The sequence below is a fragment of the Antennarius striatus genome, chromosome 5 (assembly GCF_040054535.1).
Source record: "Antennarius striatus isolate MH-2024 chromosome 5, ASM4005453v1, whole genome shotgun sequence".
NCBI classification, from domain to species: Eukaryota; Metazoa; Chordata; class Actinopteri; order Lophiiformes; family Antennariidae; genus Antennarius; species Antennarius striatus.
This window is the reverse complement of record NC_090780.1, coordinates 7,549,112-7,576,330: the sequence shown is the minus strand read 5'-3', so window position 1 is coordinate 7,576,330 and position 27,219 is coordinate 7,549,112. Positions and strand designations below refer to the sequence as shown.

General features: G+C 41.1%; 1 protein-coding gene across 19 annotated transcripts in view; it reads left to right on the top strand.

The window, feature by feature from the left end:
• The first annotated feature begins 7,216 nt into the window (after nucleotides 1–7,216).
• LOC137595775 (R3H domain-containing protein 2) overlaps nucleotides 7,217–27,219 on the top strand; it is a 102,364-nt gene continuing 82,361 nt past the window's right edge. For 15 of the 19 annotated variants that reach the window (XR_011035457.1, XM_068316050.1, XM_068316067.1 and 12 more), the window contains exons 1-2: nucleotides 7,217–7,462; nucleotides 7,826–7,878. The gene's annotated coding sequence lies outside the window, so the exon portion shown is untranslated. Of the gene's footprint in view, nucleotides 7,463–7,495; nucleotides 7,717–7,825; nucleotides 7,879–14,736; nucleotides 14,956–17,901; nucleotides 18,039–27,219 lie in introns of those variants that run through there. The other 4 variants (XM_068316054.1, XM_068316051.1, XM_068316049.1 and 1 more) reach the window with 3 other exon arrangements.

The following is a 27,219-nucleotide window of genomic DNA, read 5'->3' as shown; positions in this document are numbered from 1 at the left end:
ATTACACCATAGGCGACTGAGAACTACTTGCTGTCAAGTTGGCCTTGAAGGTGTGGCGGCACTATCTGGAGGGAGCAGAACACCCGTTTGTTGTCTGGACAGATCACAAAAACTAATCGTACATCCAGTCTGCTAAGCGGCTCAACTCCCTTCAGGCTAGATGGGCTTTGTTCTTTGGATGTTTTAATTTTACCTTGACCTATCGACCTGGTTTGAGAAACACCAAACCGGATGCCCTTTCCCGGCAGTTTTCTCATGCAAATTCACCTGATATTGCTGAAAACATTCTCCCACCTTCTTGTGTTTTAGCTGCTGTTACTTGGGAGATCAAGTCCTGCATCAGGAGAGCTCAAGAGACTGATCCTGATCAGGGTAATGGTCCTCCCAACTGTTTGTATGTCCCACAGGCTGTCTGTTCCCAGGTAATCCAGTGGGGGCATACGTCCCGATTTGCCTGCCATCCGGGAATTCGCCGAATCCTAGCCCTCCTCAGACACCATTTCTGATGGCCAACAATGGAGAAGGACACCAAAGAATGTTTTAGTCTGTACAGTTTGTGCTCGAGGGAAGACGTCCAATCAACGGCCAGCTGGTCTTCTCCGCCCCTTACCCATTCCAATTCGTCCCTGGTCTCACATAGCCCTTGACTTCATTTCTGGTCTTCCCATCTCTCAAGGTAACTCCATAATTACGACCATAATTGACCGCTTCTCTAAATCTGTTCATTTTATGCCCTTACCCAAGCTTCCTACTGACCGTGAGACTGCCGACTTGCTGTTCCAACATGTCTTTCGGTTACATGGGACTCCTCTGGACATTGATAGAGGAGCACAGTTCATTTCCCAGGTTTGGAGGCGGTTCTGTGAAGCCTTGGGTGCTCAAGTGAGTCTCTCCTCCGGTTTTCATTCAGAGACTAATGACCAGTGTGAGCGGGCTAATCAACACTTGGAGGCTGCCCTTCGTTGTGTTGTGGCGCAAAATCCTGCAGACTGGAGTTTATGTCTTCCTTGGGTGGAATACGCACACAACTCTCTCCCGTCAGCTGATACTGGTATGTCACCTTTTGAATGTGCTCTTGGTTATTTGCCTCCACTGTTTCCTGAACGGGAAGCAGAGATCGCTGTTCCATCCGTCCAAGAGCATGTTCAGCGCTGTCAGGAGATTTGGAGGTATTCTCATTCAGCCTTGGTTCGTTCTGCTGAGCGAAACAAGCAGATTGCTGATAAACACCAGACTCTGACTCTGCCCTACCAAGTAGGTCAAAAAGTGTGGCTGGCGGCTAAGAACATTCCCTTGCAAGTAGCATCCAGAAAATTGGCACCTCATGTCATTGGTCCATTTGAGGTTGTTGAAGTGGTAAATCCTGCCGCTGTTTGTCTGAGTTTGCCGCGTTCCATGAAAATTCACCCCACCTTTCATGTGCCTCAGCTAAAACCGGTCCATTCTAGTCCTCTCTGCCCTCCTACCGATCCCCCTCCTCCCCCCCGGGTCATTGATGACCATCCAGCCTTTACCATTCGCCGTCTTTTGAATGTTCGCCGTCGTGGCCGTGGTTACCAGTTTTTGGTTGACTGGGAGGGCTATGATCCGGAGGAGCGTTCCTGGGTGTCCTGCAGCCTCATCCTGGATCCCGAGTTGATTGTGAACTTTTACCGTGCCCATCCTGACAAGCCCGGTGGACCCCCGGGGGGCAGTCGTTAGGGGGGTACTGTCAGGATTTGCAGTTGCTTCTCTCTCTCTCTCCCTCTTCTGAGATCCTCCTAGTTTCCACCTATCTGGGTGTGGCTGCTCCTGGCAGCAGAGCAGCACACCTGTTGCTAATCACCAATCTCAAGACCTTCATGAGGACCAGCTTCCCACCATTCATCGCCAGCTTGTTTGTACTGCTTGTCAGTATCTGCACCTTGGCTCTCCTGAACTTGCACCTTGACTTCTTTGATAACTTTGTTCTCTCCATGTTCCAGTTCTGGTCTGCTGCCTGTTTGCCTATTACCATTCCAGCTCCCGGCTTACCTTGACTTCTCATCTCCTGCCGATTCACTTGCTCAGCCTGATCATCTGGTCCATCATCTCATCACATTCGTTGTAAAATAAATATTTTTTCCTTTTACCTGACATCTGCGCATTTGGGTCCAACAGCAAACCATGACAACTGCATGGAAAAAATGATGGATGACATGGAGAAAATGCAGAAAGACACAGATGAAAAAGAACAAAGAATGGTTGTCATAGAGCAATGGTTCTTAACCTTTTTGGAGGTGCTGAACCCTGCTGGTTTCATATGCTCACTCACCGAACCCTTCTTTAGTAAAATTTTTTTTTAAAAATTTAAGACCTAAGTATGTTTTACTGGTGTATTTAATGAATTGTGCATTAATGTCATCTTTTTCAAAGAACAAAACCAAGACAGTGCATGAACTCACACAAAATGACCTACCTACAAATCAGTGTGACTGCTGTTGTTCTTGAGAGACCAGTTCAGATATGTGTGGCTTCACCTTGGCAAGTGCTACTCTTATGTCATTTCCACAACAAAGTCTGTTGTTTTCCACGCAGCTTAAGGAAGTGTTCCTTTATTTTTATGCCAGTGCAAGACTAGAGTTGCTCAACTTGACATTTCAAATCATGCAGAACACTGACTCCCATCACATTCCGTTATACAGTGCATGTTAATTCACGTTGCACATATTCGTCCGACCACTTTCTTTTTTTGCTCAACATAGTTACTATGAATTAAAATATAAAAGCAATCAGATGACGTACCATCATGGCAGGTATAAATCAACTACTGAGTGCGCAAAATCCCATGTAACACAAGTAGGCTAAGGGGGGCATGTCATCATGAATTGACACGATGTGTCAAACGTACACAGTGATTTGTGTATGTTTGTGTTGACCCCCGTCTCTGCCAAACCCCTGAAACCGACTCACCAAACCCCTTGGGTTTGATCTAACCCAGGTTAAGAACCACTGTCCTAGAGCAAGGACAACAAAGAATGGAGGAAATAAAACAAAGCATTCGAATAAATGATGTGATCGTCACCAGGATCAAAATTAAGCCGAGGAATTACGCACATGCTGTGGCCAGAGCAGAGGGAACTGAACACAGCACTGACTATGAGACAGTGGAACAACAGGTGATTTCTCAACTGAGGGGTCTGGAGATTAATATCGATCCGGACCAGATCGAGACATGTCATCCACTACCATCTGGAGGTAAAAGACCACCTGCAGTGCTAATAAAATTCCTAAATCACAAGTACAAAATTGCTCTTCTGACACAAGGCCCTAAACTGAAAGGAAAAGATATATACATCAATGAGTATCTCACCAAAAAGAATGCTGATATCACAAAAAAAAAGAGCTCATCAGCTGAAGAAGAATGGGCTGATTGACAACACCTGGATGAACAACTGCAGGATCTTCATCAAAACAAAGGGGCTTTCTCCAGAACAGATGAAAACAATGATGATTAAAAATGGGGAAAAATTGGAGAAATTCTACCAATAAGGTATGGCCAAAAATGTAACTTCAACACAGCAGAGAACAGCCATTTCTGCACTGTCTGAAGAAATGAAAGATCTAATACAGAGAACTGCTGATCAAGATAGTTTGGAGTTGAAAACCGATCATTTTGTGGATTATGCCGTTTGGCCCAAATGGAATTTTGGACACTTCAAGTATTACATAGAACAGTTGAAAAACCATGCAATATCATCAATGTCATTAACATGGACTAATGACCAAAAAATACGGATTTCTGCTTGGAGGGACAACATTACGTTTGAGACTTTATAGAGCATGTTGCTATCTTTTGACAATATAATAGCATGTATAACTGTTTAAATATCTGTAACAAACGGCTTAATTCTTGGGTAAACACTGTCTGTCTGTTGAGGTAGGTGAATATGATCATTATATTCTTGTGAAGAACATTAGCAAGGTCAACTTCTTGTTTTGACTATCTATGATGTTAATAAACTTTGTGTTCCTCGGAAGAGTGTAAACATGGTTATGCTCTGGGTTAAAAGGCTAATATCCAGAAGTGGATAAGACACTGGCCTGGGACTGCCTTAGGATCCCCCAGTCAGAGCTGGTGGATGCGGCCTGGGAAAGGGAAGTTTAGGGCTCCTTGTTGAAGCTGCTGCCCCTGCGACCTGATTCCAGATAAGTGCTGGAAGATGGATGGATAAGAGTACGATCGTCTGTCAAAATTCAATTGATAAACTGGTTGAAAACATTTAATGTGTGAGTTTGTTGACAACATATTGTAATAAGAGAGATTTTTGTTTATTCTGGGGGACGAGAATTTCACAAGTCTATTGGCTTCTACCCGTCAGCCCTTTTTTTCTGGATGTTATTAATGTTGTAAATGTGATGGAGTGAAGTCTGTTATATTAACATGTCTGAAAAAAAATTAACTAAATAAATAGATAAAAGTATAATAAAACATGAATATAATGCTGATAGGGGGCGGCTGTAGCTCAGTCAACTAAGTCTTGGACTGGGGACCATAGGGTTGGTGAGTGAGTGTGAACTGACAGTGGGAGGTGTCAGTTCACCTCCCAAGCACTGCCAAGGTGCCCTTGAGCAAGGCTTCGTCTCCTTTATAAGTTGCTCATGGGAGGTGCACCATGAAGGAGCTATTATAGGTTATCATTTCAGTATGTGGATAACTTAATGACTAATGTTCTATATTTTAGTTCTTTAGTTCTAGCTAAGAAGAAGTGGGACACTGAGAGGGCTGAGGAGAGTAGACAGGAGTACAGGGAGATACAGCGTAAGGTGAAAGTAGAGGTTTGCAAAGGCCAAACAAGGGGCTTATGATAACCTGTATGCTAGGTTGGACAGTAAGAAGGGAGAGACTGATCTATACAGGTTGGCAAGACAGAGAGACAGAGATGGGAAGGACGTGCAGCAGGTTAGGGTGATTAAGGATAGGGATGGAAGTCTATTGACAGGTGCCAGTAGTGTGATGGGAAGATGGAAAGAGTACTTTGAAGAGTTGATGAACTAGGAAAATGAGAGAGAACAAAGACTAAAAGAGGTGACTGCTGTGGACCAGGAAGTAGCAAAGATTAGTCAGGGTGAAGTGAGGAGGGCATTGAAGAGAATGAAGAGTGGAAAGGCGGCTGGTCCTGATGATATACCTGTAGAGGTTTGGAAGTGTCTTGGAGAGGTAGCAGTAGAGTTTCTGACTGGGTTGTTCAACAGGATCTTTTATAGTGAGTAGATGCCTGAGGAATGGAGGAGTGTGCTGGTGCCAATTTTCAAGAACAAGGGTGACGTGCAGGGCTGTAGCAACTACAGAGGAACAAAGCTGATGAGCCATACAATGAAGTTATGGGAAAGAGTAGTGGACGCTAGACTTAGGGCAGAAGGGAGCATTTGTGAGCAGCAGTATGGTTTCATGCCAAAAAAGATTACTACAGATCCAGTATTTGCTTTGACGATGTTGATAGAGAAGTACAGAGAAGGCCAGAGGGAACTGCATTATGTTTTTGTAGATCTGGAGAAAGCTTATGACAGGGTAGCCAGAGAGGAACTGTGGTATTGTATGAGGAAGTCTGGAGTGGCAGAGAAGTATTTTAGAGCGGTGCAGGACATGTGTGAGGACTGTAAGACAGTGGTGAGGTGTGCTGTAGGTGTGACAGAGGAGTTCAAGGCGAAGGTGGGACTGCATCAGGGATCAGCTCTGAGCCCCTTCTTGTTCGCTATGGTGATGGACAGGCTGACAGACGAGGTTAGACAGGAATCTCCATGGACTATGATGTTTACAGATGACATTGTGATCTGCAACGAGAGGGAACAGGTGGAGAAGCTAGAGAGATGGAGGTATGTCCTGGAAAGGAGAGGAATGACGTTTAGCCGCAGTAAGACAGATTACCTGTGTGAATGAGAGGGACCAAGTGGAAGAGTGAGGTTACAGGGAGAAGAGATCAAGAAGGTGGAGGATTTTAAGTACTTAGGGTCAACAGTCCAGAGCAATGGAGAATGTGGAAAAGAGGTGAAGAAGCGTGTACAGGCAGGGTGGAATGGGTGGAGGAAAGTGTCAGGTGTGATGTGTGATAGAAGAGTTTCAGCTAAAATGAAGGGAAAGGTGTACTAAACTGTGGTGAGACCAGCAATGTTGTTTGGTCTAGAGACAGTGTCACTGAGGAAAAGACAGGAGACTGGAGGTAGCAGAGATGAAGATGCTGAAGTTCTCTCTGGGAGTGACCAGGATGGATAGGATCAGGAATGAGTACATCAGAGGGACAGCACATGTTAGAGGTTTTGGACATAAAGTCAGAGAGGCCAGACTGAAATAGTTTGGACATGTCCAGAGGACAGATAGTGAATATATTGGTAGAAGGATGCTGAGTTTTGAACTGCCAGGCAGGAGACCTAGAGGAAGACCAAAGAGGAGATTTATGGATGTAGTGAAAGAGGACATGAAGGTAGTTGGTGTGAGAGAAGAGGATGCAGAGGACAGGGCTAGATGGAGGCAAATGATTCAGTGTGGCGACCCCTGACCTGAAAAGCTGAAAGGAAAAGAAGAAGGCCAATATATATGTAACGTGGTGCAGAATGAAGCTTCCCTCCACTACAAATTTAATTTTTAAGGTCTTTTTATTTTTGTCTGAGTATGCTCGCGCATCCAATTTGGACTCAAGTGTTTGTTGTCTTTTTTTAACGTCTTTACGCGAGACTTCCCTTGTCCCTGCACACAGCGTAGCGAACGCGCCCTCTGCTGGTAGGACTTATACAATGCACATTGCTAGATAACTACATTTTCAACCCGTTAACCACCCTTTAACTTTACAGAAAACACCCAGAAATATTCAAAATGAGCTGTACTAAATACAATGCAAATTAAACATAAAAATCATATTATTGCAGGTATAATCAACCCACCGATGGCTCTGTATGACACATATGCAGTACACATACACACGTATGTGTGTATATATACACGTACATATACACATTTACACACACAAACACACACACACACACACTTTATACCGTTTATATTTTGTGGTCAGTGACGTTTGATGAATCATAACCAGGTTTACTGTGCCCTGAACGTCTCTCTGCGACTGTGAAGTACGCTGCTGACGTAAACTGTCAGTGAGGGGAAAAAAGTGACGCTGGCACACACACGCACGCACACACACGCGCGCGCGCACACACACACACACACTTACACACACACACACACACACACACATACACACACACACCAAACCGGAGCCGCGAAGGGGGAAAAGTGTTTTGTTTCTTTTTTGGTTTATTTGTTCCCTTTTATTCTTTAACGTTTAATGTTATTTAGCTGTATTCCTGTAGCGGGTTCGATAGAATGTGTGCTTAAAGCTGGCTATCTCTCAGTAACGTCCATGCTGCTGTTCCCTCACGCGGCGCTATTTTGACAGTCGGGGTCGCAGTGAACCATCTGAAGCTGCTAGCACCATTAGCAGTGGTAAGTCATTCGGAAACTAGCTAACAGTACCAGTTAGCGCCTTAAATTTTGAGTCTTGACAGTGCTGCTACGAATTAGTAACAGGCTTCAGCGTATGGTAAAACCATGCTGTATTGTTAAGTTATCAGATGATATATATACGCTAGATTTATAACATTGGTTAGCTATCGTACACTTAAAAGAAAAGGCTCGCTAGCAGGCTACGATTAGCAAGGTGGCCAGGTGCTTTAGCTGGCTAATCATTCTTGCCAAAGGTAACAAGCTAATTCATTGAGCTACCTATTGTTAGCGTGTAGGCAAGCCAATATTTTAAGTCAACTACTCATTCCTTGTTCTCACCATGTTACAATCTGTTCTCTACAGATACAACTTGAAGCTTTTGCCACACGGACTCTCGGTACACGGCAAGCAAAACGGTGAGCTGAACCTTTTCGATAACTCGAGATAACTTATAATCTATGATCCATGGTCTCCAGATACATTTGTAAGGCAGCAGCAAGCACCATCTTTAAAGTCCGCGTTCTCCACGCACGACACAAGATGGCCATGTTAATATTTTCTGTAAACGTGATGAATGGATGCGTGACGGAAAATGAAGAAAATGCGTTAGCTTTAGCTGTTGGAGTAATTGGAATGAAATTATTGCATATTTGTTTGCGGCTGTTCCTAACAGCCATATACTTAAAATGCAACTTAGACAAGAAGAAGGCGTACAATCTGATGTGTATGTGTTCGTTCACTGATGCTTAGAAACGATGGCAAATCAGATGTTGCTGTAGTAACACGTTAACCAGAAGTTACCGACCCATGGTTTGTGAAAATTAATGACTGCTTATTCCTTATGATTTAGAAATCAAGGCCTAGCTGTGCTTATTTCACTGTATTGCTGAAGTTCGTATTATGTTGACAACAGTTGTTGTACTCAGAAGCCTTCTTTGCCACTCATTAAATTAAGGTATATAACCTTTGTTCCAGGTCTTTTGCTCACTGAGATTCTTTGACTTGGGAAAAAGGAAAATTAACAAACTTGTCTCAATTTTGTGTTCTAATTTATGTATAGTGAAGTATAAAATGTTGTTGGGAAGTATTCACTTAAGAGATTGGTTTTTAAAACAACTGTTAAATGGTTTTTAGACCATGTATCTTTATGTTAGCTCTGTGTTTTTACACTCAGCTGAAAAAGATAGCAGAACTGTTGTATCAAACTAGGTGGGATCACAGCACAGACTCTCCGAGCTGTGAGTCCAACATCTGCTCTAGGAAAACAGCATGTGTGTCTGAAAACAAATATTTATATCAATTGCATTGGCCTTTCATGTGATATAGAGGATTGACAAGTGGCATGCAAAAGCTGCCAGTTTCGCCATATTTCATGTTGTAAATTTTCACAAAAAAAAGCAGCTTCTTTTCTGTGAGAGATTATGGGCAACTTTAGCAGGTACCTTCCTCAAGCACATTTAACAGTTTATGTTTTCAGAACTGGTATGTTCAGTGATTCTTTAGACCCCAGTTATGGTCTCTTCTGTACACTTGAACGATGCAATATTGAGTATATATAATGGTGTCAGGGCAATGTCAATGTAGTAAACACCCATAGCGTTTTTTTGTTGTTGTTTTTTTTTGTGATGGAGGTGTTACTGAATCAACAGCCTGCTGTTGTGAAGGTCAGCAATGAGAAGAGGGTGTATCCTGCTTCACCATCACTATGTTTCCCCTTTTTTTACCGTACAACCTGCAAACCACAGTGGAATTAGTTACGACATTCTGATGCTTCAGTAGATTGGGTTCTAATTTGAGGCATTTGCAGTCTTTCTTCTGGTTGAAAAGTGCAAGAATCGTTTAAGAGATTTGTGGCTGTTATTATTTTTTTGCAAGATGTGTGGGTAATAGAGTTCTGTATTCATATGCCAGTAGATCATATGATTTCATGTGTTTGAGAGACACTTGCTTGTATTGTTTCCCCCTCTGCAATCAAATATTTATATAAGGCAAGATGGCTAATGTAAAAGTTTTTTTTTTTTAAATTCAGGGTTATGGGCTGATCTGATGGAGATAGTTGGCTATTATCAAATAAGTCATTGGATTTTATTTGTCAGCCTGATATCTATTTCTTCACCTGGTCTCTGGATCTCTTACAGCAGCAGAAGAGTGTTTTTTTTCTAGAGAGATTTGAAGAGCTATTTATAGATCTCTGCCAAGGCACCATGCCTGGTGCTGTTACTGCTGCTCCTATCTCCTCAGTTACTACTCCCGCTTCTTTTTCTGTTTATACATCTATTTCCTCTCTTATCTATTCCCTCTTTGTTTTCCGAGCTCTCTTTATATTGATGTCTTCCTCTTTCACTGTTTCTCAAATCCTCCATTTTCATATGTTTCTTTCCTTGCTTGCTTAGATGTAAATTATTGATCAGAAGGGAGGCGACTGGTTGCATGGCAGTAAGTCAGGTTTCAGATTGGGTACAGCTACCTGCCTGACTTCACTGTGATTATTGCAAAGCTGGAGGATTTTTCTCATGACAGTTCAAAGAGCTACAAGAAAGGACATATATTCAACATTAATCATGTGTTGAGTGAAAACCATCTCAACACGTGATACATTTTATCAATATAGAATCCAGATAGGGCTTGTGAGTGTTCTTTTTTTTATTTTTTCATGCTCATGTACATCTAACTATTGAAAGATTATGTTTGAATGAATCTCCATAACTTGAAAAGACACTGCTTGTGTCCAACCATGTTTTATGTTGGCCAGTTTGTATGTTTGGAGTACATTTAGCAGTTTCCACCATTTTTATACAACATATTGTTTGCAGAGACTGAAGCATAGTGTAAAGAGATTGTTTTGACTAAAGGTTTAACTGTGGTGTTTTGGCTACTTACTCTTGCACACCTTGCCCCCTTTTCATCTCATGCTTTGGAAATCATCTGTCTCCCTTTACTGTCCAGTTTTGAAAGAGGCTACCTGGCTGTCCAAGTGAAGGCGAAGCTTTAGACTTAGTTTAATGCATTAGGTGGCATTAGTACCTGCCATCCTCTTTATCCCAGTCACATGACCAACCTGAGACACTGTTTTTCCATGACTATGCAAGGTTTGCTGTGTCATTTGCTGCTGTTGTTTTTTTTTTTAACTTGGCAAAGATAGAAGGTCTGCTCAAAAATTATGAAATCAAAACTATTGCTAGTAGTGTGGACAGATAAGTTAACATGAACAGCTATATTTCAAAGTTGAAGGAGAACTTTTCCTTTTTTTGAATGATAATATTTCCTCCATTTGATTTTGTAGAAGATAAATAAAAAAAATCAAGGTGATTTTACAGGGATATCGGTCCCTTTCTGCAAAAAATTGTAGGGCTTTTTAGGTGGAAATGGAAAGGCTGACAGAGTGCTTTACTTTCTACTACCTTCGTTAGGCCTCAGCAATCCAAAACAGTGTTTTGAATTACTTAAGTTAGTTGTACTTTAATGCAACAGCAGAAAGTTTTGTATTATATACACATCTGTAATTTTTCAAAGATACACAACTACCAAGAAATGCTATCATAGATATGTTATTGCATATCTTTTTAAAAAATAATTATAATAATGAATATAATAATGGAATAATTATAAATATCTTCTAACCAGCAGTTGGAAGATGACAACTTTTTTTCGGATGTAGGCTAGGGTACCATCCCCTGTGTTTTGAACTTAACACATATAGTACATCATCTTTCGTAAGTATAACTTTGTGTGGTTTGCATCCACACCCAAGGTTCTTGATTATCAACTGTTATGTTGGCATGTTTGTAAGTTACATTTCCTGCGATGATAGCCAAAATATTCAGTGCTCCTTGAATAAACGAACACTGACGTGTTCACTAATCCATTAGTGTAAGTCAAAGCTGTAACACCAGCTTACTTGACTGCTTGTTTTGTTCAGATTTTCCCCACAATTTTCAAAAAGGTTGTATAATTGACCTTTATAATTGACCTCTGATAAATGTAACATTATCAGTTTGAGTAATTCTTAATTGTGTGCACAAATTGTTCTTAAAAAAAGATACCGTCATTTTGAGTCATGTGCCTCCACCCTGTCCAACTACCCAAAATATGTGGGCCTAGGCTTTAGTACCACGCTCACAGCTGCATTGCTCACCGTTGAAAGCAGTCAAAGAAGAGACAGAATGATTTATGGCGATAATGTACCTCTAGTGCCTTTTTATGGTTGGTGTCTGTCCAAGCATCAAAAACAAATGCAGTGCACTCTCAGTTATTCACACATCAATGCTCGAATCACATTATCACCCATCCCCTGAGGTGACTTTTGAGCCATTAAGTGTCATCAGTCCAGTTACCATCAAGTGGTAGTTAATTTAAAAATGATTCAATATATAAGTAAACAAATATTTGATGTACCTCCTACATTTTATATTACTGCCTTTCCAATTCATAAACAACCAAGGCAGTCACAGACTCCAACATCCCGCGACAAGGCAAGCACAATTCTGAATTTTGCTTTCCCCTAAATTCAAAATTTTACCTTGACCTACTTACATAGGTCAAATATCAAACCTAGTGCTCTGATCTACTGTCATTGATCAAAGCACTAGCTTTGATCTATGGTCTTACACTGGCCTTCTCCCTCGTCTTCCTATTTTATCCGGTTCCTGGGAATACAAAAGCTGAAATTTGACCTTGACCTAGTTTTCTCAAGGTCATTATCTCATTTTCATCCCCTTTGCCGCCCGAGTAATTTGTTTTTTGTTTCATCTTTCTATCTGCAACAGTTGCCAAGATATTTGGTGGACTAACTAACCGACAGACAGGCATACTAACGGACAAACACACAAACGCTGACAATTACAATGCATTACCACTTTGAAGCGGAATTTAATAACAGAATGTCTGGACATTAATAGGAAAAAATGTCTTTTTGTTGCCAAAACTTAGTATGTTCTGTCCTTAGAGATACAACTCAAAATGTAAATAGAGCATTTAGTTACCAGCGCATGACTGAACATAGCTTTGCTTGGGTTCGTGGCGGTGGTTACAGGGGAGGAAACGGTGAGAGGAACAAGTTTGATCTGCTAAAGGTGACTGGCCATTCTGACTTTTTTCATTTTTCATAGGATTTTAAAATTATATTAAAGTGCTTCAGCTTGATGAAGAGTTTTTAGTACAAAAAAACAACGAAAAGTGTAGAAGTCTTAGAAGTCTTGTAAGTTTTCAGGACGCCTTGATACCTCTCTCTCTCTCTCTCTCTCTCGCTAACCTATGTTAAAACAAAAATGGTAACAGTTTGTAGCACAAACCTTTTGGCTTTATGCATTCAGTTAAAATAAAGTGTATACAGTGGTACCTCTACGTACGAAATTAATTGGTTCCGGAAGAAATTACGTAAGTAGAAAATTACGTAAGTAGAGACGCATTTTTCATGCAAATGTCCTAATCCATTCCAAGCCCCCCAAAATTCCGACATAAATGTTTGATAAAGCATAAAAATGCATCAAAACATGTAACAAATACATGTTACGATTAGATTATTACACAATAAATGAGAGTTGTGCATAACGTAAAAAACAAATAGAGTAAATAATAATGACGGTCATTTACCTTTTAACTGCTGTCCCCATTGCTTTTTGCCCTCTTTGGTTCATGCGCTCCTATCTCACGATGCCGAACAACAGAGTGAATTCCAATCTTCCTTTTGAACTTCTCCAACCACGTACGCGATGCCTTAAACTCCTTAAACTTCCTTTTGTTTTAATAACGTGGCAGTTGTAGATGCATTTCGGCCATATTCTTTGGAGAGATCAACCAAACGCATCCCCTTTTCATACGTTTCCATGATCTCTTGCTTTGTTTGTATGGACAAAAAACTATTTTCTTCGTCTTTCCTTTTCTTCATCTCTCCGTCACTTTCTTGGGGTCCATAGTGAATACGTACTCAAAAAGTTATTATATTTGCATAAAACTATCAGAACACATCACGGGTCGAGTGCCGAATGCCGAACACACTCCATAAGCACCGATCTAGCTCCACACAGAGGTGGAATGGCATCCCTCTTAGCCAATGGGATGCCAGGAAGATAAGTAATAGGTAATAGCCAATGGCAGAACAGCTATGAGAATTTTGCGTTCAGGAACCTGTGGGAGATTTGAGTATTAGCCGATACTGTGGTTTTACATAACGTAAGTCGAAATTTCTTTCGTAAGTAGAGGTAATATTTTCCTGCTGAGAAATTTCGAACGTAGAAAATTTCGTAAGTAGAGACATTTGTAAGTAGAGGTATCACTGTACAGTATTTTTTAAAAAACCCTGCAAATAGTGATACCCCAGAAGCATATAACACACTTTTCTACATTAGGTGGTCATGATGCAATCTTGGCTTTTTGTGGTCTACCAAGAGATTGAAAGAATAACAAGGAGAAAACAGAGTATATGCAGAAGAAGGATGAGAAAAAGAAATGAAGGAAACAGAAGTTGCTGTCACGACCAGAACTCAACTTACCCAGAGTTACCTCTGCTATTACTACAGTACTATTTCCTTTGATACACAACCGTATTGCCCATTTGATTATCTTTGTCCTTAACCTGGACTACTGCCACTCACCGTGTTTCTACTACTTCACTGAAGCCTGGATAAGCCACACCCTCAACAACATGAGAGTAGAGCAGTCAAGTGATTGATCAGGACAACAAAATGCACTAAAGATGTTCATGGTCTTCTGGAATGAAATGAGAGAGTACATTATGTAAATTCTGTAAATAATTTGTGACTTTGGGGGGTTGGAGGTCACTTTGACATGTTGTGTATTGTAAGGAAAGCAATGATGATCTAAGCATTCCTTAATACAGCTGGGCTTCTTGTGAGCTCTTGGTAGGCTGTCTTTGCAGTTACATTGCTACTTAGGAAGAGAGCAAACTAGATATGTAAGAGAAAAAGAGAGCGAGAATCCACAAAAGGGAGGGTTGGAGGAGAAGCGAGCAGTGTACACTGCGCATGATAGAGTAAGAGCAGTAGGGAGAGACAGAGCCAACCAGCAAGCAAGGCTTTCTCTTTCTGTTGTGCTTCATTCAAAAAAAGAGAGGGTGAATCTAAAAGATTTGTGCCCATTTTCATGTATGCCATTAACAGAATCAACCTGTTAAGACTTGAAGATGGGAGGGGAACAGAGCAAACATGAAGACCGAATTAGAATGAGTTGAAAGCAGTAAAAGAAGTAGATATCCCTGAAACTTGATCTTACAATCAAGACAGTCTGAGGGCTGAAACTGAAAGTCCATTTGCGTGCTACAGGAAATATTGTTCTTTCATTTGTGCTAGTTAGCCAGATAAAAGTAGTGTCAGCATAGTTTTGGTCCAGAACTGCTCTGCTGCTGCTCCTCGTGCTGCCGCTCCTCCTTCTGCTACTGCTGCTGCTTCTGCTTCTTCTACTCCTTTGATATTTTGTTTTCATCTGTGACTTGATCCAACTTGGCTGGAGATCCACTGAGCCAAACTCTAAATACAGTAAGCATGTGCTGTTTATGGATGTGTCCGTGTATCTTTGCATGTTCTTGTTCATTTCCCTTGCATCAGTATTATGATTTATTTTGACTTGATGACAGCTATTGCTATATGCAGAAAAGTCTTTATTTTTGCTACTTGTCATTGTTACTGTTAATAGAGGGTGCTATAGGACTTAATGGAATTATACCAAAGTAAAACTGCATTTATAAGTGCAGTTACAGGAAATTATCTTAAGGCACTATGATATTTATCCTTCTTTTATAATTAATTTCATAATATTATGCTTGTATGCTCAAGCTGAAATGAGAACCGTTGTGGTTAATATGTACAATGCATTAAATAAGATGAAAGATGATAATTATATTATCTAATTTTCGATGAGTTTATTATTTGTGTGACTAGCTGTTTGTCATGCCTGTTTTCTTTGTATGGTCGTTTACAATGGCGAGGCAAAAACTGAGGTAATGAGGAATTCCCTACAACAGTGTCCATATGTGGGATGAGGGAGAGAGGAAGATGTAGGTGGCCTGGTGTGGGTGAAGAGTCACTGAGAAGCAGGTATTGCTCTTCAATAATGTTATACTGAGGGGGTGGGGGAGGGAGGTAGAGAGAAAAGACAACATAGCTTACATAAGGCTGCTTGTGGGATGTGAGACCCTGAAGTGAGGATGGCCATTAACGTGTTTCATTAAGACCATTTATGAATTCATTTCTTTTTAGAAATCAGAATATCTTTTGATATTCTAAGACTATATAAATTCACACCTCCTTCTGTCCGTGTTCTCCCCTTTTATTTGTGGAGCAGTATACTGTATGCAGGAATAGAGAGGAGGCAGCAGAAGCTAGAGATAAAGCACAACAACGAAGCCCTCTTGAATAAAAAATTTGTTACTATAAATAGCAAGCTGTCCTCGTGGCCTCAGCACTGTTTCAGGTTTAGAAGACCTTTTTTCCTCCCCTTTCTTGTTCTTATGTCATAGCTTAGCAAAAACACATTCACAATGCTCTTCATCAGCTTGTCCTATTATTCTCTATTTGTTCACCCAGGCCGATCTCTCTTGTGTTAAAATGGTTTTTGTGTTATTTTTGAGTGTTTATTCATTAATGTGTGTGTGTGTGTGTGTGTGTGTGTGTGTGTGTGTGTGTGTGTGTGTGTGTGTGTGTGTGTGTGTGTACAGTATGTGTGATATTTCTGTTTGTCTGTTCAGACAGCATCAGAAATTAATTCAGACTTTGTTTCTGTCTGTCCCTTAGTCCTACATTCATTCAAGTTAAGTAAATTTGCTCCAGCATTCAGCAATCGGCAATGTAGTACATTAACACCTGAAAAGAATTGCCACTATTACAGGTTTTATGCTATAACAAGCTGTTTTTATAGTTATTTACAATGACCATTTGCCTATTACCAGAGTATCTTTACAGTCACTCAACTACCTGTTAGGTAATTTAGCAGGAGCCTGACACGATTCAACTTGATATGGAGCTGAAGCTGTTAAGGTTCTACATCTTCATTGATCTGGAAGTCCAGAATTAAACTATGGGGCTCTGCTGTTCATTGAGAGGGAGTGAAATGTTGAGGGAATCTATTTAGGAGCCTCGTCATTATACTCCAAGACTTGCAGAATTGTGAAGATTGGTTTGAGCACTGGGGCGGCGCAGTGGGTAGTGCTGTCGCCGCACAACACGGCAGGTCCGGGTTCAAGTCTCGCTCTATGAAGAGTTTGTATGTTCTCCACTCGTCTGCGTGGGTTCTCTCCAGGTTCTCTGGCTTCCTCCCACCTCCAAAAACATGTACTTCAGGTTAATTGGCCGTCCCAAATTGCCTCCAGGAGTGAGTGTGTGTGTGTGTGCATGGTTGTCTGTCTTTGTGTGTGGCTCCGCGGCGCACTGGCGTCGTGCCCGGAGTGTCCCCCACCTAAAACCCTATCTCAGCTGGGATAGGCTCCAGCTCCCCGTGACCCGCTGTGGCGGATAAAGCGGAAGAAAATGGATGGATGGTTTGAGCAATGCTTTTTGTAAGAAACTAATGCATGAAAACTAATCTCTGTGTGTATCCCAGTCTGTGACTGCTTCTCAGTAGTTGGTTTCAGCTCAGGAAATTAATTTACAATTTGTTTTTGTTAGTCCCTTTAGTCACAGTCATACTCTGTTAGTTCATCTATCTTTTAACATAATGTAACCTACTTTCAAGTATTTCTCAGTTACATTTCTAACAAACCTGTATCCATCATTGAAGACAACGTTTTGTTGTTTTATGGTTAGTCAGGGTAGTCTGATTTTTGAAGGTATGGAGATTTATTAGATCTGTCTAGCTTCTCTGATGTTTCATTTGCTCTGTGTCTGTCTGTCGCTGTCAGATATGGTTGGTCTTTTTTCTTTCTGTGATAATAACTATTTGTGGTATGATAATCATCAAATTTGATTTATTCTGTGAAATGAAGAACCGATACATACACATCAGAGACTGAAGTGTGTTTGGTTTTAGGCCAGCATTGCACAGTGAACACTTGAATGCTAACTACTCTGACTGAAGAACAGTTGTAACCCGTTAGTATTTCGTGTGTGTGTGTGTGTGTGTGTGTGTGTGTGTGTGTGTGTGTGTGTGTGTGTCGTGTAACAAATAATAGTAAATGTATTTCCACAAAAGAACAAAGTAATAAACATGAGCCAAATGTTTGACAGGAAAATCTTTCGACAAATGTTCTTCCTCACTAGAGTACAGCTAATATTCAATCAGGTATTCTTAATTTTGATAAGTAATTTTTGTGGTAGAATGGCCAAAACTGGCAAGAAGGAAGAAGTTTACGTTGTTGTGAATACAAATACCCTGTGAACAGTATTGAAAGAGAAAAGTATTTTTAATATTGTCAGTTTTGCTTTGGGTTGATGTTGCACAATATCATCTGTCTCCTTGAAGCGTTACATATTTTTCTGGATTTTCTCCAGCTGACAAGAAAATGGCAACTAAGAAGGCAAATAAGACCTGTCCAACCTTGGGTCAGAGGAATTGACATCTGCGAAAACAATCATACCAAGTTGTTGAACTTCTCCGACAGACCATCCTGGTCACTCCCAAAGATAAAGTAAAGAAATAAATAAACTTCTTCATTTTTTGTAACTCCAGCTCTTGTCTCCTGTCTTTTCCTCAGTGACACTCTCTATACCAAACAACATCACTGGTCTCACCACAGTTTTGTACACTTTTCATTTTAGCTGAAAGTCTTCTATCACACATCACACCTGACACTTTTCTCCACCCGTTCCATCCTGCCTGTACATGCTTCTTCACCTCTTTTCCACACTCTCCATCACTCTGGACTGTTGACCCTAAGTACTTAAAATCCTCCACCTTCTTGATCTCTTCTCCCTGTAACCTCACTCTTCCACGTAGCTCCATCTCATTCACACACGTTTTACTGCGGCTAACCTTTATTCCTCTCCACCTCTCTGCCTTCTCCTCTACCTGTTTCCTGCACTCACTACAGATCACAATGTCATCTGCAAACATCATAGTCCATGGAGATTTCTGTCTTACCTCGTCTGTCAGCCTATCCATCACCATAACAAACAAGAAGGGGCTCAGAGCTGATCTGAGCCCCTTCTTGTGCAGTCCCACCTCCACCTTGAACTCTTCTGTCACACCAACAGCACACCTCACCACTATCTTACAGTCCTCATACATGTCCTGCACCGCACTAACATACTTCTCTGTCACTTCAGACTTCCTCATACAATACCACAGTTCTCTCTCTGGGCCCCCTGTCATAAGATTTCTCCAGATCCTTAAAAACTAGGGCTGTCACTTTAGTACATTAATTAGATTAATTAATTACTCTGCAAATTAACGCGCTATAAAAATTAACGGAATTAATCGTGAGCAGCTAAAATGAAAGGAAAGGTGTACAAAACTGTGGTGAGACCAGCAATGTTGTTTGGTGTAGAGACAGTGTCACTGAGGAAAAGACAGGAGACAGAGCTGGAGGTAGCAGAGATGAAGATGCTGAGGTTCTCTCTGGGAGTGACCAGGAAGGATAGGATAAGGAATGAATACATCAGAGGGACAGCACATGTTAGAGGTTTTGGAGATAAAGTCAGAGAGGCCAGACTGAGATGGTTTGGACCTGTCCAGAGGAGAGATAGTGAATATATTGGTAGAAGGATGCAGAGTTTTGAACTGCCAGGCAGGAGGCCTAGAGGAAGACCAAAGAGGAGATTTATGGATGTAGTGAAAGAGGACATGAAGGTAGTTGGTGTGAGAGAAGAGGATGCAGAGGACAGGGCTAGATGGAGGCAAATGATTCAGTGTGGCGACCCCTGAAGGGAAAAGCCGAAAGGAAAAGAAGAATAAGAATCACGAGCGGCAAGTCAATGTGCAAGCATTTTAATTTTGGCCCATTGAGTGACCCGTAGGCTGCAGTGACGTCACTTCCCACCTGCGACACTAGTCAAAAGCAGAGTGACTGACAACAGAGATGGACGCAACACAGGATAGCTAGGCAAGCCCACTCGGACCTTTGGGCTGAAAGTTTATTTCTGAAAAGAACAAAGACGGGAGTATCAAAAAAAAAAAATTAATTCTGTGCTGCCAATCTGCGCTGTAGACGCCTCCATCAGTCTGCCCCACGGCAGCTGTGGCTACACACGTAGCTTACCATCACCAAGTATGAATGAGGAGTGAATGAATAATGGATCCGATGTAAAGCATCTTTGAGTGTCCAGAAAAGTGCTATATAAATTTAATCCATTATTATTATTATTGTTAATAATATAATAATAATAATAATAATATGGGAACTTTTTGTAAAAGAGAGTTTTCATATCACCGAAGCAGCTCCAGCCTAACATATCATTTAAATGCAAAACATGCCAAGGACACAGAGTTGAACGTTAGCTTACCCTTTTAAAGGAAATGCCTGTTGGCATCTTGCTATTTAGTTATTTAGAGCAGTGGTCCCCAACCCCCGGGCCGCAGACCGGTACCGGTCCATGGGCCATTTGGTACTGTGCCACACAGAAAGAGAAAATAATTTACATTACTTCCGTTTTATTTATTCCTGTCTGAAAGATGTTTTATTTTGAAAAAATTCCCAATTCTCTGTTACATCCGTCTACGTCAGTGGTCCCAAACCACCGGGTCGCGACCCGCTACCAAATCACGGACCATTAGGTACCGAGCAGAACAGAACGTTTGACTTTCTTTTTTAAAAATTTTTATTCATTACCAAATTAAAGATGTTTTATTTTGAAAAGTTACGTCTGTGCGGAATGACGCATGCGTCTGTCCCGTTTGACAGGTCTCGGTCATGTGACATGTTACCTCCGTTACCCCTAAATTAAGCGCCCACAACTGCCCCAGTGTTCTGGATTAAAATCAAGGCCGATTATCCGGATATCACCCAAAAAGTATCGAAAACCCTGCTTCCATTTCAAACCTCCTGTTTTTGTGAAGCGGGATTTTCTGCAGAGACAGTAAAGAAAACCAAACTGCAGAGTAGACCGGACGTCCGGAACACACTTCAGGTGTCATTGTCTCCCATTACCCCTAGATCAGCGGTCCCCAACCACTAATTGTCATTATTTTAATTATTATTATTTGATTGACTTGTCCACCGTTTTGTTGGAAATGATCAGTATTTCTCCTACGTTGAATGCACTGATTGTATGTCGCTGTATTTCAAAATACACCTCATCAGTGCAGTCACTTGAATCGAGTTTTTAATATAATTATTTCTTAAGATTATTTAGTTTACAGAAATGTTGATTGTAAATTTATGACAAAAAAGGTTGTTTACTGTCTGTTGATGTCTGCATTTTACATTAAACCACTGCGGATGATTTATTATTAGATTACAGCTCTCCTGGCGTCATCAACGATTATCGAGCAAATGAAGACCGGTCCGTGAAAATATCGTCTTAGATGAAAACGGTCCGTGGTGCAAAAAAGGTTGGAGACCGCTGATTTAGAGGCATATTATGCTATTCATTTTGAATTGCTGTATTGAGTCAGCTTTAGTATTCATTTTTATTGAAGTTCTTATGTGCCTATTTGAGACTCAGCCTTAGTTTATTTCTGAATTTTATTTATTTTATTTAACTGTATTTATATTGCATTTTTGAGAAATGCACCTGGCCTAATTGGTTTTCTGATGTGCTTGGCCTTTTTTGTTTTGAATTTAATTTATAAAGCACACTTAACCAATAAAAATGTGGATTTCAAATAATCTCTTCTTGGTGCATTCTATTGTTTAGTCATGCACTACAATTTTGTAATGTCCTAGAATTCAAGTTCTTTATTTGGGGGCCTTTAGCAGGTATGAGATTAAAATGCGATTAATTAGATTAATTAATTACAAATCCTTAAAGTACTTAGATTAATTTTTTTAATTGCCTGACAGCACTAATAAAAACACAATGCAGCTCTGTTTGGCCTTTTCTGTCCTCCTCTGTCAACATCCTCAAAGCAAATACTGGATCTGTAGTACTCTTTTTTGGCATGAAACCATACTGCTGCTCACAAATGCTCACTTCTGCCCTTAGTCTAGCTTCAACTACTCGTTCCCATAACTTCATTGTATGGCTCATCAGCTTTATTCTGTAGCTGCCACATCTCTCTACATCTCTCTTGTTATTAAAAATGGGCAACAGCACATTTATCCTCCATTCCTCAAGCATCTTCTCACTATCTAAGATCTTGTTGAACAACCCAGTCAGAAAATCTACTGCCTCTTCTCCAAGACACTTTCTTACCTCCACAGGTATATCATCAGGAACGACTGCCTTTCCACTCTTCATCCTCTTCAATGCCTTCCTCACTTTATCCCGACTAATCTTTGCTACTTCCTGGTCCACAACAGCCACCTCTTCTAGTCTGTTTTCCCTCATTGTCCTCATTCGTCAACTCTTCAAAGTACTCTTTCCACTTCCCATCACACTACTGGCACCTGTCAATACACTTCCATCCCTATCCTTAATCACCCTAACCTGCTGCACGTCGTTCCCATTGCTGTCTCTCTGTCTTGCCAACTTGTATTGATCGGTAAGGTTGATCCTTACTGTCCAACCTAGCATACAAGTCATCATAAGCCTCTTGTTTGGCCTTTGCTACCTCTACCTTCACCTACGCTGCATCTCCCTGTACTCCTGTCTACTGTCCTTAGTCCGCTTAGTCTCCCACTTCTTCTTAGCTAACCCCTTTCTCTGTATACACTCTTGTACCTCCTCATTCCACCACCAGGATAAGTAGATAAGTCTCCTTATCTACTTTTCTTCCAGATGACACACCAAGTAGTCTCCTATCTGTCTCCCTGATCACATTAGCTGTAGCTCATATGAAAGCACCTCCTGACCATCCAGAGCCAGTCCTAACTCCTTCCTGAATGTAATGTAACACTCTTACTTTTTCAGCTTCCACCCTTTCATCCTTTGCCTTTGCCCTTTCATCTTCCTCACCACCAGAGTCATCCTACACACCACCATCCTATGCTGCTTAGCTACACTCTCCTACCACTACTTTGCAGTCACTGATCTCCTTCAGATCACACCGTCTACACAAGACCCGTCTACGTCTACCTGTGTGTTCCTCCTGTTTATTTACTTTTATAGGTCACCCTATGTTCCTGCCTCTTCTGGAAGAAAGTATTCACTATAGCCGTTTCCATCCTTTTTGCAAAGTCAACCAACATCTGCCCTTCTGCATTCCTCTCCTGGATACCTAACCTGCCCATCAACTCCTCATCACCTGTTTCTTGCACCAAGATGTTCATTGAAGTCTTCACCAATGACAACTCTCTCACTTCTAGGTATGCTCCTCATCACTTCCATCAAAGTCCAACCAGAATTTCTCCTCTGCCAGCTCACATCCTACCCGTAGAGCATACCCACTAACAACATTGAACCTCACACCTTCGATTTCTAGCTTCAGACTCATCACTCTGACACTCTTTTTTACCTCCAGGATATTCCTAACTAACTCCTCCTTCAAGATAACTCCTACTCCATTTCTCTTCCTATCTACACCATGATACATGAACTTGAACCCTACTCATAAACTCTTGGCCTTACTACCTTTCCACCTGGTCTCCTGGACATACAGTATGTCTACCTTCCTTCTCTGCATCATGTCAACCAACTCTACTTTTTCCTGTCATAGTTCCAACATTCATCATCCCTACTGTCAGTCCTATACTCTTGGCGTTCCTCTTCTCTCTCATCCTACAAACACATTTTCCTCCTCTCCTTCGACCAACAGTAGTCCAATGACCACTGGTACCCTGTAGGTGAACAGTACCAATGGTGGTCGTTGTTAACCAGGGTCTCGACCGATCCAGTATGGAAGTCATAGATTTTATTTGCATGTTTGATTTGGCAAAAGTTTTACGTTGGATGCCTTTCCTGACATCTTGGGACCAGCACAATAAGACACTGGCTTATGTCCTTTGTGGTTACATTTTCCCTCTTGCAGCTACTCGAGGAGGTTACACTGTGTGAAAAATGTGGGTACAAAACAGTTTCAAAAGCAGGGGGTATGTCCAATTTGTTTCTTGATGGGTGTTTCTCTGTAAGATGTTTTTAATGCTATAAATCTCAGAACATCAAGATTCAAAACAACACTCAGACATTTTATTATGTAGAACAAACTCGTATAAAATGAGTGAAAAAATAAATAACTCCTACAACTCCTTGGCATTCAGAAACACTAAAAACAATTAAGAAAAAACATTGTAGTGATCAGTAAATGTTATTTTAATAGAGCAAGTGCAGGGAAATAAATATGGAATCAGTCAATTCCGAGGATAAAATTATGGAATCATGAAAAACAGACAAAGAAATAACAATCAAAACACATCATTAGTATTTAGTTGCACCATCTCTGGCTTTTATGACAGCTTTCAGTCTCTGAGGCATGGACTTGGTGAGTGACAAACAGTATTCTTCATCAATCTGATGCCAACTGTCTTTGATTGCAGTTGCCAGATCATCCTTGCAGGTCGGAGCCTTGCTGTGGACCATTTTCCACCACAGGTTTTCAATTTGGTTGAGATCTGGGCTATTTTCAGGCTATGACATTGACTGGATGTGTCTTTCTCCAAAGAATGCTTTCACAGTTTTTGCTCTGTGGCATGATGCATTGTCATCTTGGAAAATGATTTCATCATCCCCAAACATTTTTTCAATTGAAGGGATAAGAAAGCTGTCCAAAATGTCAATGTAAACTTGTGCATTTATTAAAGATTTAATCACAGCCATCTCCTCAGTGCCTTTGCCTGACATTCAGCCACATATCATCAAGGACTGTGAGAATTATGATGTTTTCTTTAAGCAGTCCTCTTTGTAAATCTCACTGGAACGGCACCAAACAAAAGTTCCAGCATCATCACCTTGTCCAGTGCAGATTTGTGACTCATCACTGAAGATAACCTTCATCCAGTCATCCACAGTCCATGATTTCCTCTCCTTAGCCCATTGCAGTCTTGTTCTTTTCTGTTTAAGCGTCAATGATGGTTTCGTTTAAGCTGTCCTCTATGAAAATCCCATTTCCTTTATGCGATTTTGCAGTTATGTCACATACATTGACTCCAGCTTCCACCCATTTCTTCTTCATTTGTCTTGTTGTGCATTTTCTGTTTTAAAGACATATGGCCTTTAGTTGTTTGTCTTGATGCTTAAATGTCTTCCTTGGTCTACCAGTACGCTTGACTTTAACAACCTTCCCATGCTGTTTGTACTTGGTCCAGATCTTCGATACAGCTGACTGTGAACAGCACACATCTTTGGCAACCATACGTGTAGAGTTACCTTCTTCAAGAAGTTTGATAATCCTGTCTTTGGTCTCAAGAGACATCTCTCTTGTTAGAGCCATGATTCTTGCCAATCCATTTGATCTTCGATTGGCCAATCAATTTATGTATAATTCTCAATCTTAATCTGTTGATAACGTTTCCCCATCATTGCATCCCTTGCAATAGAGTATAAGCAATTGTGTATTAAAGTGGGATCTGGTTTATTAGTTTTCTGTCTGTGAGTGTGGGGTGATAATGAGAGCACCTGTGGGGGAACGATAAGGAGGCAGGTATGGCTCAGGTGTGGGAGACCTCTCCAGAGCAGGGAGCCGGAGAGGTGAGTCAGGAATATATCACTGTGAGAAGCTCTTCAGGTAGAGTATTTTGTCGCTGTTACTGCCAGAATAATGAATAAAATGCAATATTTTGCTAAAAGGGGGTCTGGAGTTTCCGTCCTACTGAGTGAACCTTGATAATAGGCTTGAACTTTACAAATAGGGTGTTGCCCTGAAAGTGGTAATAGTCTAGTTTGAAATGTAATCTGCATACACTGAGAGCCACATAATGTTGAAAGTTTGTGGTTTTTGTTATAACTTCTCATAAATACCAGCCATTTTCCAATATTAAAATATTTCCTGCTGACTACTTCTTATTAACTGCATAATTTCATACAAAGATGTTGCTTGTTGTAACTGCTACTGTGTGGTTGAAGACGAGCTGAGGAGGTCTTTTTCTTTGTGTCTTGGCTAAAAGGTTAGCGGAAATTTAAGTTCAGTTACAAAAATGGTAAAAATGGAAGCCTTTGAGTTTTTAAAAAAAGTGTCATAGGAAGCTTCAGTTTGCAATTCAGTATGCGTCTTTGAGAGAAAAACCCTGCCTTCCCTTCTTTTTTGGCAAACACCTACTTTTGCTTTAACCAGAGGCAACTGTGAAACAATATCTTGTACTTCTTTAACAGCATCTGAATTTATCTTAGTTGACGGCAATAAAACTTCCTTTCGACTTGTCCCGTTAGGGTTGTGCTAATATGTCATCTTTTTTCCATTTTAGATGAACGCTTTATTTGATGGCAAAGTTTTCCGGGCCAGATGCCCTTCCTGCCGCAAGCCTCTGCAATTATCTGGGTTTAAGGCCCCGTCCACACGATGCCGGAACTTTTTGAAAACGCAACTTTTTTTTTACCCGGCATCGAAAACGAATTGTGTCCACACGACAGTGTTTTCAAAAAAATCTCCGTCCACACGTAAATGCATCAGTGCGTTGATCAACACGTGTATAAGCAGAATAACTCCAAGAACGACAGGAGAGAGGACCGGGACGTGTGGAAATTCAAGCTGTTCCTCCTGGAGGATGACCTGCGTCACAGAGTTCTCCACCAACAGACAGCACGTCTCGGTCTGACCCAGAACTGGCGTCGGCGTCTTTGGCGAGGAACGTGAATGAATTAATAAATACATATATAAACTTTATGACACATAAAGAAACAGACGAACAAATGCAAAGTGCAACGAAGTGCAAAGCATGTTTATCAATGCATCTTCGACGTGGAGAAAGTAGCCGGTTTTAGCTCCGTTTGTGCATGTAGATACGGGTCACATGCATGACGTCACAGCGGTTTTGGTCCCAGGGACATGCCCCCCAGATAGAAAAAGTTGTGGATACAGTGTCTATGCGACAGTGCAGACCCAGTGTTTTCAAAAAATTCCACCTTGACCAGCGTTTTCAAAAAGGTACATTTTCGTTCCGGATATCTGCGTTGTCGTGTGCATGGAAGGCAACGAAAAAGGTGCGTTTTCAAAAAGTTCCGGCATCTTGTGGACAGGGCCTAAGACTGGCCTACAGTTGACACTGGCTTGCACTCCCCTAAGGCTTCAGGTGGTGGTGGTGGCGGAGGGGTTTGAACCCAGCACAGCAAACATGCGAAGCATCCACTCTTCCAGTGAGCTACATCATAGTGTACGGACATATTAATCCGATTTGGGAGTAAGATATTGACTTGAGCTGTGTATCACTGGTTCGGCAATAAGGGAAAAAAAATCCTCAGTGCCTCAGTACTTGGTGCAGTGCAACATTTGGGGAGAGGAATCAAGACACGGTCAACAATTTATTGCAAGTAGAAGGACATTTGTGTCCTTGGAATGTGCGGCAGCTTGGTACATACATTTCTTTCTCAGTCCAACTAACAGAACTATTCTGAAAGCATTGGCATTCTGATAAGGCACCATTATTTTCCGCATAAAATTGCAATTATCACCAGAGAACGGGACACAAAATTAGGATGGGTGAGAAATATTCAACCAAAAAGTCGGTGATATTTGGTGGCACACATGAGTAGATGAATTGCCTTATAGATACCTTTTATTGAAGTCATGGACCTTTCAAATGAAGCTACCTAACATGGTGATAAGTAGCTCATGTCATGCTGTAGACCACTAGCTGAGCTAAGAAAAAAAAACTAAGTTGTATGGTGGTGAGGTGGGACAGG